Genomic DNA, 10061 nt, shown 5'->3' on the forward strand with positions numbered 1-10061 from the left:
TCTCTCTCTCTCTTTCTCTCTCTCTCTCTTTCTCTCTCTCTCTCTTTCTCTCTCTCTTTCTCTCTCTCTTTCTCTCTCTCTTTCTCTCTCTCTTTCTCTCTCTCTTTCTCTCTCTCTTTCTCTCTCTCTTTCTCTCTCTCTTTCTGTCATTTTCACCATTTCTCTTGCTTTCCATTGTTGTCACATTTCTTTATGAGGCCAGTAGTCAGGATTAGAAGTTGCTTCAGTTATCAGGACAAGGAATATTTTACAAAATTAGCTGGTTTAGCCAAAAATAGTAAGGGACTCGTGTACAGGTAGACTTAGAGTTAAGGGTTCCAAGGACTGTGCTAACACTGGCACAAACATCTTGGGCTGAATAGGCACTTCATAGAATCAGAATCCCTACAGCGTGGAAACAGGCCCTTCAGCCCAACAAGTCCACATCAACCCTCAGAGCATCCCCCCCAGACCCATCCCTTTATAGCCCACCTAATCTACACATCCTTCAACACTATAGGCAATTTAGCACGGCTTATCCACCCAGCCTGCACATCTTTGGACTGTAGGAGGAAACTGGACATCTGGAGGAAACCCACGCAGACACTGGGAGAATGTGCAAACTCCACACAGACAGTCACCTGAGGGTGGATTCGAACATGGGTCCCTGGCGCTGTGAGGCAGCAATGCTAACCATTCAGCCACCGTGTTGCCCCAAAGTGGAAAATGTGGGCATCGATCCCACTACCTCTCACACACTAAGCAAGCGCTCTACCATTTGAGCTAATTTCCCCCAAGTTCAATTGCTCAACACTCCTATTCTGATGTTTATAAGCATATATAATTTTAAGTAATCCTGCCGTTACTACTTTAGAGGTCCTGCTTTTCACTCTCTTTTCTGGATCTCTGAAATCTGCTTTTAGGACCTCAGACCCCTTCCTACCTAAGTCACTAGTAGCAACAGTGACCATGCTGTCAGTCCTACAGCTGCTCTGTGACCCTGGTGCTGGGAAGGCAATATATAATTCTGGAATAATGTTTACAGTCACAGAAACACCTGTCTGTTCCTCTAACTACCCAATCACAAGTGCTCTTCCCCTCTTTTGCCTTCTTTTCTATATTCCTTTCATAGTAGAGGAAGATAAGTCTTCCTTAGCAATCTTACAGAGCTGTGTGTACAGATTTGTATTGAAGTCATGAGTATCTCAACCTGTGAAATTGAACTATATTGATTGTCATTTTCAAATCTGTGAAGTTCATAATTATAGAACAGTCTATGAATTAACATGTAACAAAAACAGGGTAATGAAAAAATTCTGTATAATTAATGTATAAATCCAGTTTGACATTATTAAACATTGATCCCCTTCACCTTAAATCAGAGTGAGACTTTACATTTCTTGACCCATCTTCAAATGCACTGAAAAAAATGTCGTTGGCAGACAAAATGAAGAACTTAATTGTAGATGTAGAAGACTAACAAAGTTAAACAGTGGAATCAATAGAAGTGTAGATTGAATACTTTTTTATTAAAACCAAGGCAGGATAGCGCTGCCCCCTGACCTGGAGAATTTAAATGACAAGTAACAGGAAAGCTCGGTCATGCTTTTTAGACTGAAAGGGGATATTCTGCAAAATGGTCATTCAGCCTCCATTTCATCTACACTATTTCCAGCCCAAACAAGCACCCCAGGAAACAGTGACTTTGGGCTTAAGTTTATCGCAATCCACACTTAAAGAAAAACAGTTTGTTCCTTATCAGGAAAATCATTCATTCTGAGGCATTAACAGAAATATGCAGTTTGTTGGTTCTCTCGTTTCTCCTTCTGTAAAGGATGACCCGTTGCTGCAGTAGTATTTAAGTGATGCTTGATTAGTGAGTACTCCCTACCTCCTAACTACATTCTCCACCACCCCACCAGATATCTTGGGCTGAAGCAGACTGTTTGCAACCTTGGTTTTGTATTTGACCCAGAGAAATTCACAGTTTTTGTGCTGTTACCAAGACCACCAATTTCCACTTCGGTAACATTCCCCAGTTTAGTCTTGGCTTGCCTGTTCTTGAAACCTTCACCCATGTCTTTGTAACTTCTAAACTTAACTCTTCCAATCCATTTGTTAAATCCTTTCCCACATTCTGACCATTAAAGTTAATGTTGGAAATTAATTTCCTTAGTTCATTTCCATTTCCTTAGTTCTGTTCACTTGCTGGCCTGCATTGACTTGAGGTCAAGCAATGTCTTGATCTCAAAACTCTCATCCTTATCAAATTCCACTTGATATCATCCCTCCTCTACCTCTGTAATCTGCTGTTCACCAGCCTCCAATACTTACACTCCTTCAATTCTGGGTTCTTGAGCTTCCTGTATTGTAATTGTTCCACGATCTCTTCAGTGTTGAATGTCCTATGCTTTGGGACTCTCTTCCTGAGCTTATTGGATTTTCCATCCATTTTGACTGCTGTAGTGATGCTTCTTGATAAAACCTAACACTTTTATCATTTTGGCCATCTGTTCTAACTTGTTCTTGAATGATTCAATATCAAATCATGCTTTATAACGCTCCTGTGAAGGGCACTGGATCACATTGTTGTGTTAAATATATATTATGGCAGCTTTTCTTAAAGTTGATGTGTACATTTACATATTTGAAGCCTCTACAAAGCCTGATTATAGTATATTGTACGTTGGTAAACTCACCGTTTCCTAGGGTGTTTGGGCTGGAAGTAGTGTAGATGAAATGGAGGCTGGATGACCATTTTGTAGAACATCCCTTTCAGTCTAAAAACATGACTGAGCTTTCTTGTCACTTGTCATTTCAATTCTCCAGTTCAGGCCCAGCCTGATCTTTTGCCCTTGGCCTGCTGCAGTGTTCCAGGGAAGCTTGATTGAAGCCTGAGGAACCATGCCTCGTTTTTTGACTCAGCTTTTTGGATGCAGCATAGAGTTAACAATTTTACGCAAAAACTTCTATCTCCATTTTGTTTATTTTGCTTATTTGTATTTTACTTCCTGAATTTGCGTGGAGTCTGTGCAACTATTTACGCTTCATCTGGGCATACTTTCATTTTTGCACTCCCTTTTGGCTTTTTTTTAATCTGTCCCATCCTCCACCCATCACAGGTGCTCTCTCTTTTGGTTCTACCATCACTGTCCCCATTCTGAACCCTTTTCATTTGCTTGCAACCTTATATACATGACTAAAACTTGTGTTAAACCGATTATATATTATATCATATTTCTGTCTTTTCTCTGTTTTGAAGAGTCATTGACATAGAGGCAACCCTCTTGCGTTCCACAGCTGTTGCCTAGTCATGTATTGCCAGTATTTTCAGTTTTCTAATCAACCTGTTCAGAGATGTTATTACACACCTCTGGAGCAGGTGGGACTTGAACTCGGGTCTCTCGTACCAGGGATAAGAACACTACCACTGGGCCACAAGAGTGCTCATGAAACGTACTGCATCTGATATTCCCAGGCAGTTACCCATCTTACTAACCAGGCCTAAGTCTGCTTAGCTTCGAAGATCCAATGAGATTGGGCGTTTTCAGACTAGTATGCCCTACGCACAAAGGTTAACATGATAAAACAGCACTTACGTAGTCCCATCGTTGTGCAAATATCTTCTCTTCAGATGTATATCAAATTCTCTTAAAGTTAGTATTGAATTTACTTCTGCCATTCTTTCAGATAATTCCCTTCCAGTCTTCCTAACATGTTTTTTGGGGAAAAAACTCTCATCTAATTTTAACCAATCTCTGTTTGATTATTAACTCCTTTCCGGTTGTAAACTATTCCTTCATACTGGTTGTAAAAATGTCTTATAATTTTGAATATGTTTATTAAATTTCCCCTTAATCACTTTTGTTTGAAGGTAAACCATTCCTAGTTCTATAGTGTCTCCGTGGAACAGAATTATATCTCCCAACTCCCTATTTCATTTTAGTAAACTTTGCCTGTAGCTAGTTCAGCCTGGACATCCTTTCAAAGGTATGATGCTCAGAATTTAACACAGTCCTCTAAATCTCACGGCAACACCTCAGCTATTCCCTCATGATCATCTGTTTGCGTTTTGCAATGAAGTGGACTTCTGTGACTTTTGCTTGTGGTCAGATTTATTAAAAAATGAAGAACTCTATACTTAGCTTACATTACATATACTGTATGGTGTTTCTGCTGCTGCTGCTATTTAGCAAAATTAGCTGAGTTTTACAATATCTACTGCAAGCAGGATTGAAACTGTCCCAATCTTAACTTCTGTTGAGAGGGAATTCTTTTCAGACAGTAGTCTAATCTCTGAGGTAATGCAAAATAATAATTGTGGTGAGTGACACTGCTTGGTTGACCATTTCTGAAATCTGGAAACCTCACTAGAATCTCCGATGTGACTGCTTTCCTGCCTTGTTTTGTGCAGAGCTGTTTGGCATTGAGACTTGAATCTGGATCTTTCTTGTAATCTTTCAGGAGTGTGGTTTCTATTAAATGTATCTTCCCATACACTTTTTCTTTCCTGTCAGAATCTTAGCAGCCTTATGATTAAATTTTCTTTGAAATTTCTGTGGAATATTGATTCCCTATCTGTTTTGTAGTGATTGTTCTGGTGTTTTCTGTAAATCACAGCAGTATATGGTGTTGTATGGACATCATCAGATAAAGCCTGGTTGAAATGTATTGCTTGTTCAGTGGTGGTATGTCACAATTACCAACAAAGCACGCATAATCAACTTCCCAAACATTTTTTCCCTCTGTACCCTGGTTCAAGTCTTGATAAATTGCAGCAACTCCACATTGAGAACTGGGAGAGATTGTGGGGAAAGTGGGTGGGATGGAGTGGGGAGTTGTGACACCAAGGTTTGGTGGGGATTGTGAGAGGTGGCACAGGGCAAAGTGCTCAAGCTTCAGAGGTTTTTTTAAAACAAACTTACTTTTCCACTTTTTTTCAGAGCAGAGGCAAGCCTAAGATTTGGCCATGCCCATGATTTGGAAAGAAGGCATGAGGATTTAAATGGGGATTTAACATTTGATTGGATCTCCATAGTAGTCATGATACACTCAGTCACAAAATGCCCCATGGTTCATGACCCAACGTTTGGAGATCCCTGGCATAGAAGGAATGTGGTGAAAGTCAGTGAAATGTCCCAGTGGAACTGTTAACAGTTCAAGAAATTTATGCTTTGTGGTGTCTGGAGATTGAGGGGAAAGAAAGCATAAAACTGCCATCCATACTTTGGAGGTTAGCACTGTCATGGGTTTATTATCCAATGCAGAGCATTGTTGCCAGCATAGTTTTTTTTATTAAAGGACTAGTTCAGTGCTTCCTAGACTTTTTCCCACTGTAACCCTAGGTTGGAGGCCTTTGTTTTAATCATATGGTCGATGTGGGCTTTGCTGGCTGGGCCAGCATTTATTGCCCTTGAAAAAATGTTGGTGAGCTGATGGCTTAAACCAATATAGAGTTAGGCAGTGCATTGCAGGGTTTGGACTTGGTCACTGAAGGAACAATGATATATTTCCAAGCCAGGAGTGTGGTGCTGGTGTGTCCATTTATCTGCTGTCCTTGTCTTTCTAGATTGGGGAGGTCATGTCAAAGGTACTATTAAAGGAGCTATGGTGAATTCTGCAGTGCATCTTGTAGGTGGTACAAACTGCTGCTACTGACTGCTGGTGGAGGTGGTGAATGGTCAAAAAGATTCCCCAAACAATCATGCAGACTGCTTTGCTCTGGATGGTGTTGCAGTCCTCCAGGCAAGTGGGGAGTGTTCAGTCACGCTCTTGGCTTGTACCTCGTCGATGGTGGACAGACTTTGGGCAGTCAGGAGAGGAATTATGCACTGCAAGACTCCTAGCTTCTGACTTGCTCTTGTAGCCACCGTGTTTATATGGCAAGTCCAGTTCAATTTCTGGTCAATCCCCAGGATGTTGATAGTGAGAACGGGGATATTGGAAAATTGTTTCAACCCCTCCATGATCGGTTAGGGCGAGCCTTGTTTTAATGCCTTATCTTTTGGAGCGAATTTGGAGAACGAGTAACCTACACATGCACAGTCAAGTCTCTGTAATGGAACTAGAATCCATAACCTAATTTAGGTGAGAGCATTTGACCACTGAGCCAAGGCTGTAATGAAAGAAAGAAGACCTGCACCTTTCATGACTTCAGGATGTTCCAAAATGGTTTAGTCGGTGCAGTATCATAAAATTCTTATAGTGTGGAAGCAGGCCATTTGGCCCATTGAGTCCACACCGACACTCTGAAGAACATCCCACCCAGACCCACCCCCCTACCCAATTCCTGTAACCCTGCATATCCCAGAGCTAATCCACTAGCCTGTGCATCCCTGGACACTAAAGGCAATTTAGCATGGCTAATCCACCGAACCTGCGTATCTTTGGACTGTGGGAGGAAACTGGAGCAACTGGCGGAAACCCACGCAGACCAGGGAGAAAGTCTGTGTGGCATTTGCACAATTGCCTGAAGAAGTAATTGAACCCTGGTCCCTGGCACTATGAGACAGCAGTGCAAACCACTAAGCCATCATGCCGCCCCCACACTAGTTCTGAGTTGTAGGCACGTGTTGTAGTAGCAGTGAGATCTGTTTTATTTCAGAACGAGGGATAAAGTAACTAGTTGTTTTTTAAAGCAGCATGCTTGAAATTATTTGAAGAAGTTGATACATGGATATTTTGTTTTTAAAAAATCATTGAAAGAGTGTGGTATGTATTTGAATCCTGCATGTACTTGACAGTGCAATGCAAATGCTAGCTTGGGAGTTTGTTGCTGGTGAGAATCTATCAGTGCAATTTCTTCAAACTATAATTTAGATTAGCAGCCAGACTCTGATTTCAAAATTCAAGCATGCAACCTAATTAAGGAGGCCAGTTTAGAAAAAAACTGCCTCTATTATCCATCAGTTAATAGTGAATAGTGAAAGTGAATAGGTGTTGATCTCTCTGGTAGGAACCTGATTTAACATTGATAATTTGGATGTGGATCATCAATTCTCTGCTAAAGTTGACCAAGTTTGTTGCTGTATGGAGTGTGACGTGGCTGAGTGTAGTGATATCTGACTGCTAACTTGCAAACTAAAATTCGAGGAGGATGGAGTATAAAAGTAGGGAAGTCTTGCTACAGCTATGTGAAACTGCGGCAGAAGTAATGTGTGTAGTTTGGTCTCTCCATACTCCTTGCTCATTAGAAGTGGTTCAGAGAAGGTTCACTCAGTTAACTCCTAGGTTGAAGCAATTTGCCTTTTGAGCAAAGGTCCAGCAGGTTGGGCTACATTCATTGGGGCTTGGAATTGGACAGGTGATCTTAGTGTGATTATGAGGGGGCTTCACAGGGTGGATGCTGGGAGGGTGTTGCCTTTTAGGGAAATAGAGCTTGAGGGAACAGTTTAAAACTAACAGTTTAAAAATTTAAGACTGATATGCTGGAATTTAACCTGAAGGCTTTGGAATTCTCTTAAAGAATATTGCACCATAGCAAATCATTTGCCTTACTGTGGGCTAAAGCTCTGAGAAGGGATGTCACAGATACCTTGTGCAGTCCTCATCAGCACCCCTATTTCATGTGCCTCGGCGCTCAGTTTATGTACTCACTGGTTTGGCAGATTGGCCAACTCATAATGGGTCAAACTTGAGACTTTCCAGGTCTCAGGGCCCTGTTTCTGTGAATGCATTAACTTGTTGAATCTGCTCACACGCTAGTGTCTTAGAGATGTTATGAAGTCTGCATTCATTTCTTCTTCACTGAAGGTTTGAGAATTGTGGGGCTTCTAAGCTGCTAGGTAGAATGTGTTACTATTAGTGCATAGGTGTAAGATCACTGGAAATAATAATCTGGAATACTGCAATGATGTTCTGATACTGGAAACCCTCCTAATGAGTGCAAATTGGACAATCTTTAAGTGACTGCCTGCTATTTTTTGCATCTTTGTATGAACGTAGTTTTTAATGTCAGGCTGTTGAAATATATACAGTAATGTTACTTGTTGCATCATCTTGATTTGCCTTTGCAACTGAGATTTGTCCATCCTCTATCTCAGACTTAAATGTATCAAAAGCAGACACATCTGGCACAAAATTCATAAACTGTTTTCATCTAGTGTTCAGAACGCCCCCTCAAAAGCCCTCTGCTCCCTATTTTCCTCCTTTAAGATACTCCTTTGAAGTCTTTCCTGAGAAAGAAAGACAAGAGAAGGAAACACTATCTGTGGCTAGCTGATATCACACATCACATTGAAGGCAAAAGCCGTAACGATCAGTGGTAGGTCTGGAGATTGCACAGAAATTCAAAACCGGTGAAGAATGATTACAAAATATAACCAGAATGGAGAAATTAGAGCTTGAGAGAAAGTTGATTGGAAAGGGTAATTAAAGTGAGCATTGGACCTTAGGAGAGCCTGGGGAGCTAATGTCAGGATATTAGGAAATGGCGAATATGTTTTTAAAAAAAAAAGGAACAGCTGTAGGGGTGGCACGGTGGCTCAGTGCTTAGCACTGCTGCCTTACAGCGCCAGGGACCCGGGTTCAATTCCAACCTCCGGCGACTGTATGCGTGGAGTTTGCACTTTCTCCCCGTGTCTGCGTGGGTTTCCTTCGGGTACTCCGGTTTCCTCCCACAATCCAAAGATGTGCAGGCTAGGTGGATTGGCCGTGCTAATTGCCCATAGTGTTCAGGGATGTGTAGATTAGGTGGGTTATAGGGGGATGGGTCCGGGTGGGATGCTCTGAGGGTCGATGTGGACTTGTTGGGCCGAAGGGCCTGTTTCCACACTGTAGGGCTTCTATGATCTATGATCTATGATTCAGCTCGTCCAGCCCAGCTCACCATTTAGTAAAATCAAGGCTGATCATTTATCAATCTCTACCTTAAATATAGTCAAAAACTACGTTTTCAGAGTCCTTTGATTGAGAATTCACAACCCACTGAGTAAAATTTCTCCTCATCTTGTACTTAAGTGGCATCCCCTCTATTTTTAAATTGCACTCCTGGTTCTATACTCTCCAGTCAGGGGATGTCTTCCCTGCATTACCTGTCTGTCCCTCAAAGTGTTTTGTAGGATTCAATGAAAGAACCTCTCATTCTTTGAAACTGTAGAGAATGCATGTCCAGTTTATTCGATCTCCCTTCATAGGATGGTGCCGCTGTCCTGGGAACAGGTCTGGTGACCTTTTGTTGCACTCCAATGGAAATAATATCTTTTCTGAGATAAGAAATTGATCTTTTTACTCTTTTTGGAAGACACCGTGATATGTGAGATATAGTTGTAAATCAAGGTGTAAGAGTGAGAGAGGAACTTAAAATGATTACAGTTACCAGGGAAAGGCTGCTGAGAAAACTATTGGAAGTAAAGGCTGACAAGTATTCAGAATTTGATGGCCTGTGTCTTAGGAGTCTTAAAATTAGGGTCTGCAGAGATAGCAGATCCATAATTGTCATATTCCAAAGTTTCCTAAATAGTGGAGAAGTCCTACCGGATTGGAAAATAACAAAAGTAGCTCCTCAATTGAAAAGTGGAGAATTACAGAAAGCAGGAAACAACAAGTTTTTCAGCCTGACATTTGTTGAGGACAATGCTGGGATCTGTTATGAAGGTGGCTATAGCAGTGCACTTGCAACATCCTAATGTGACCAGGCAGAATCAGCCTGGTTTTGTGGGGGGGATTTCATGTTTGAATCAATTGATAGTTATTTTAAGGTAGTACAGGCAAGGTGGCTAAATGGACCTATTTAAGAAGATTTTGTTTTGAAGGTTGTTATTTGTTGAATTATTTTCTGCAAAGAGCTGTAGAGCTGGATCATCGAATAATGTTAATGTTGAGTTACATGCTTTACTAAAAGGGAATGAAGGAGATCGTGGGGTGACAGAACTGAGGTTGGAATCAGATTAACTTTGATCTCACCAAATGGTCTTTGAATGATGGTATGTATGTTGAAACTTAGCTTTCTGACCAAATGTTTGACCATTTACACTATATCTCCTTGTGTTTCTTTGATACTGTCTCTGCAACATCTTGGGACTTAGCATTATTATAAAGGCATTGTATAAATATGTGTGGTTTAAGCAATATGGAGACAACTT

The sequence above is a fragment of the Rhincodon typus genome, chromosome 45 (genome assembly GCF_021869965.1).
Source record: "Rhincodon typus isolate 14 chromosome 45, sRhiTyp1.1, whole genome shotgun sequence".
Classification (NCBI taxonomy): Eukaryota; Metazoa; Chordata; class Chondrichthyes; order Orectolobiformes; family Rhincodontidae; genus Rhincodon; species Rhincodon typus.